This window comes from Micropterus dolomieu, unplaced genomic scaffold (assembly GCF_021292245.1).
Source record: "Micropterus dolomieu isolate WLL.071019.BEF.003 ecotype Adirondacks unplaced genomic scaffold, ASM2129224v1 contig_12739, whole genome shotgun sequence".
Lineage (NCBI taxonomy): Eukaryota > Metazoa > Chordata > Actinopteri > Centrarchiformes > Centrarchidae > Micropterus > Micropterus dolomieu.
Window position 1 is genome coordinate 6,940 of NW_025741725.1, and position 5,344 is coordinate 12,283.

The 5,344-nt window shown below is 41.1% G+C and overlaps 1 long non-coding RNA gene across 1 annotated transcript; it reads left to right on the top strand.

The window, feature by feature from the left end:
* The first annotated feature begins 1,681 nt into the window (after positions 1–1,681).
* LOC123966125 lies at positions 1,682–4,432 on the top strand. The gene is made up of 3 exons (XR_006823888.1): positions 1,682–1,786; positions 3,629–3,765; positions 4,379–4,432. It is a non-coding gene; the product is annotated as an uncharacterized LOC123966125 (long non-coding RNA).
* Positions 4,433–5,344: the final 912 nt, after the last annotated feature.

Here is a 5,344-nt window from a genome sequence, read left to right on the forward strand (position 1 = left end):
TCAGGCCCCATCCACACTACTCCGTTTTTGTAGTTTACAAATGGAGAATTAAAATGAATACGATCTCTGCCCACAGCAGCGTTTCTGCTGCGTTTTGGAGTTGATTTCAGTCTACTAATGTAGACTGAAATCAACTCCAAAACGCACAGCTAGGACCCGTTCAGGTGCACTGGGCATGCCAGTGTAAACATGAAGCAGATGGTCTATTCCATAGTTACAGAAGATTTGGCAAAAGAATAAATAAATACAGACTGAGCATTAGACCAGTTTTTTTTTGTTGCATGCACCAATAACGAGCTGGGACTGTTACTGAATGTAACACGGGACTGTGGCGGCAGAAAACAGACTGGGAGTTGTTGCAAAGTAAACGGCGACATGCACAGTACAACTGTAGGCAGATGAGTGTTGTTTGCACAGTACAGAATATTTTAATAAAAATATGAAGTCAAAAACCTGGTCAGCAGAATCGTGTTTCTGCTTTGCAAGACCCAATCAGAGAGCCGAGCTTGAGCAGCTGTGTCATCGTTTCTAAAGTCCTCCGTTTTGGCCCATCTTCACTAAAACATAGCAAAAGGTCTCCGTTTTAATTCGAAAACGCAGTAGTGTGGATGGGGCCTCAAAGAAGTTTGGGTGCCTTTCAAGCTGTGTGCAGAAAGTAGCTCGTCAATGTCACTTATCGTAAACCAACCAATCACAGCCTGAATGGGGCGGGACATTTAAAAACATTGACAGATAGGTGTCATTTACACTGGGGACGCTGGGGACAGGTCAGAATCTGAATGTCTCCATCACATTTTGAAAGCTTTTGTGAAAAATGTTCTGAACAACAGCAACTGAAAACATGCAATGCAACTGAAATATAGAAGAAACAAATGTGCATTGTCCAAAAGCTGATTACTGCATTAGATTCCATTATATTTTTAAATTTTGAATTGTCACTTGCCACCTTAATTTTGGTCCCCTTCATGTAAATAAAGCCATTTCCACCATAAATTGGTGCAGAAAATGTCTCAAGAATGCAGGAAACTAAGTATTTAATGCTCAAAGTCGTTGTTGTATAATGTTATAATATTTACTAGTTTCATCTCAAGGTTGAGGATAGTGCGGAGGGAGGAGAGGGTACTGGCACCTATTTTTGTCCACTTCAAGCACTGGTAAAACATCAACAGCCACTTTTACCTAGAAACGTAGTACCTATTGTATGTGTGTGCAGGAGGTGTGTAAAAACTGCGCAGACCCTCACTTTTGCTTTCATATGTGTTGTAGTTATTGGTTTTGCGTTATGATTTTGGTTTGTGATATTTTCCTGTTTGATAATACTATTCTGCGTATGTTTGTCATCCATTTGTCATTCTCAACTATTGGCCGTGGTTATAAATTATTTCTAATACAAAAGCAACAGTTTAACAAATTAAAATAGTATCTTGTATTACTCATATGTGCAATATCTTGCTGCTGGACACCACTTAATCAGCTTTTATTGTATATTCATTATTGTGCTCTTATGTTAAATTTACTGTTAAACTGGTACCAACTGACATATATTCGAGAACTGTAATGCACCTTTGGGTTGTCACAAAAGTAATCTGCTACACAATAACAAAACAGGGCTTTAATCTTGAATGTAAGCAGGGCTTCACAGGTTAAAAATACATGCAGCTGGAGAGGCTAGACAAACTCAGAAGTGGCTGTCAGTGGCTGCCAGCTAAGTTACCTGTCTTTACCGACACGACAACCGCAACCACCGCAGCTTCTCCCTCAACCCAAACCCTGTCCTGCAGTCCAGGTGGAGCCACTTATTCTATTGACACAGTGACTCTGTTACTTTCTTTCAATGGCTGTTTGACGCATAACGTCCTCTAACTGGCGAGGTGGCCAATTAACATTACTTTACTACTTACCTTCTAACAGACGTCTTTTGTTCCAAAGTGTTGTCACTCTAAATTCAAACACTTCTCTAATATGTTTATATGTTTATGTCTAATATGACTTATGTGCATGCTTCTTTAAAAACTGCAGTTAGCAGACTTCTGTTATTTTAGCATCGTTACCAAAGCTTAAAGTTGGCTAATTAGTTGGTTAGGTGATGTTAGCTAAGCTAACAAGCTCACATTATGTACCCATAGCTTATTATTGTAACACATAAATAAAAGGACTACTAGCCAATTAGAAGCAGAGAAGGGCAGGTCGTAAGAAACAAGGTGGTGTGATCCAGTCCACAACCACACATCATTGTTCCACATCTTACCATAAACCACTTCAAAAATCACCATATTTCAACTCAGTTTTACATAAAAATTGGCCAAACAATTTGAACTCAGTAGCTTTCACATCAGGTGTAACATTAGCATTATAGTTATAACTTTAGCTGTGTTAGCCAACGTTTACAACAACTCCGCACTTCAACAGTCTGTGAAGTTACATTGCTGTATTTATTTTAAATATAATTCACAACCAATAAAGCATACTTACAGGTTGTGATTGTGAATTTCCAGGCCCAAACAGAGTCGGAGTTGCATCGTCTTTTAGGACTAAACGTTGAACTGTTGCCGGTGTTCTGACGATCTATCGCAAATCGATACTCGGCCCTTCTCAGTTTTCCATTACAGATAGTACCCAGAGATAGTACGTAGCTTGTGGTCATAGCGACGCCACACACAACTGCTGCGACTTAATGTTCAATGCGACACACACACCAGCGATCCACACAGCTTTCTCTTTTTTAAAACGTTTCAACATTCCTCAGAATGTAAAGACAGATAAGCGGTATGAAAACCTTCCAGCTGTGTTTTCCTCTGCCGTTGTTGCTGCAGCGGTCTGTGTGATGGCGGGAGCAGAGGGCTCTGTGAGCGGGCGGCTGGCCGGCCTCACACGCTCCTCCCGTGGGTTGGTGCAGGCTTCCCCCGCAGCCACTTGCAGAGCTCCTCAACTCCGACAATTTTCAAGCACCTTTTGTTCTGCCATCATTTCTCGTAAATCTACACAGCTGATTTCACCTCAAAACTTCTCAGAAGTGGATTTAGTGATGAAATAACATACGAAAACTGTAAAATATAAAACTTTCTGTTGCTGGCCTCTGTCTGGTGCAGCAACGATGATGCAGTGAATAGTGACGATTCTCTCTGACCAATCAGCAGTATGTTTTCACGTTACATTTTAGTATCCCTCAGCTCGCTTGGAACCTAAACAGAGGTGAGGTGATACGAAAAAAAGTCCCTGAAACAGGTACAGGTACAATATTTCTACAATGGAAAACCAAAAAAGAAGGAGATGGGAAAAGCCAAAACGCATAATACCACCTCTTTAATGCTTAAGGAGAGTGTCTGGATTAATTTTGCAGTAATGACTCACCCCTCAATGTACATTATCCCATGTCTTACACAGTTAATATTAGAAGAAGAAATCACTCAATTGACCTAAAAATTTGATTTAAAATTATTTTATTGCTTCCATTAAAAAAAAAATTCAATTGATTCATTAGAATGTTGAAACTCCGTCCATAGCAACTAAAAGTCATTTTATAATTTTGCCTAGTTAGCACCATAATTTACTGTTGTTGATGGGACTTCTTTTGGAATACTGATGTTGACGTTTCTGTCCTCATATATCCCTGTTTCCTTCTTGCCAGGGCTTTGCAGTTGAAACACATTGTTACTATTATCACTACTGCAAGTTAGTTTGTAGCGATAGGCAACCAGGAGACACGCTCACCATATCTACTGCCATTGCATGGATTGGAGGACAGGATCTTGCTCCATTTTTCCGGTAATCGTCACATTATCTCACTACTCTCAAGCCTGAGACAGCAGTTGGCCAGCTGTGCTCCTCAAGCTGTGATTGAAAGCCCGACTGCCTGGCTGATTTTCCCCAAAAAATGGTGTCCCATGGACTTCTTGCCACACTGCTTGTCTGTTCAGTAGCTGTTGGGCTTTCCTTAGTGGGTGAAGGTAGAAAGCAGGAGGGCAATGGGGTTTAAAATACTTTATAAAAACTGGCAACTGGGTAGTTTGGATTGTCAGGCTCAGTGAAGATGCACCCCGTGTAATTTTTTACATGAATCTTTGGCATCTTTTTAGTTCTTGGTCTCAGCATTTTGGACGTGAGCAATGTACTCATTGTCATTCTCACCCTTTCCCTCTCTGCCTTGTCTTTCTAGATGCAGCTGTACATCAAACCCACTTTTTGTCCCAATCCCAATTTCTGCACCAAATCACAACAACAGTTATCTCATGCGCTTTTCATAAAAGAGAAAATGGAGCTGCCTATGATCAGAGTTGGTTTCTCAGTGGGTGTGTCGCTGAGTGGGGAAAATCTGTTAGAACTGTGAATTGGTTGGTGGTGACCTGTGGGCTTATGCTTACGACTATTCCTCTTTCAGACAGTCACCCTGATTTCCCGGTTGCTCAGTGGATCCCGGGGGACGGCTACCAGAGGCTACCTCAGGTAAGTCTGCACCAGCTACCGGCGGGTGGCTAGCTACAGTAGCTAACAACTGATCTACCAAGGTGCGGAGCCAAACTTCTAAATCATGTCTACAAATAAACTACACTTGTTACAATTCAAATCAATCTTATTTATATAGAGGGTATGCGTTGATGTCACTTCCCCTTCCGGAACACGCTGGAGTGAGTGGCAAAACGTCTGTTACTGTGGCTGCGTTTAGCAAACCGGGAGTAAAACAAGTGATTATTTGCTCAAATTAAAGGCAGTCGGACTCAACATTGATTGACAGAGAGAGAGAGAGAGAGAGAGAGAGAGAGAGGGGTGAAGAGAGAGAGGGCAAGAGAGGAACAGAGAAAGAGTGAGAGGGATGGAAGTAGAGAGAGAGGGGAGGGAGACATCGTACATCGTTAACATGTACAAACTGAAATCGATCTGATAAATAGGACTTAAACCAGCTTAGAGCGGTTCCTTTAATGCCAATGAAATGTTCCAGTCTCTGTAATAGGATCTGATGGTCAATGGTATCAAATGCAGCACTAAGATCTAATAAAACCAGTACAGAGACAAGTCCTTTGTCTGATGCAATAAGGAGGTCGTTAGTAATTTTCACCAGTGCTGTCTCTGTGCTATGATGAGCTCTAAATCCTGACTGAAAATCCTCAAATAACCTATTGCTCTGTAGAAAGTCACACAGCTGTTTAGCAACTGCTTTCTCCAGAACCTTAGAGAGAAATGGAAGGTTAGATATAGGTCTATAGTTGGCTAAAACATCCGGATCAAGTTTGGGCTTTTTCAGAAGAGGTTTAATTACAGCTACTTTAAAGTACTGTGGTACATAGCCTGTTGATAGAGATAGATTGATCATATCTAGTATAGAGGTGCTGACTAAGGGTAAAACATC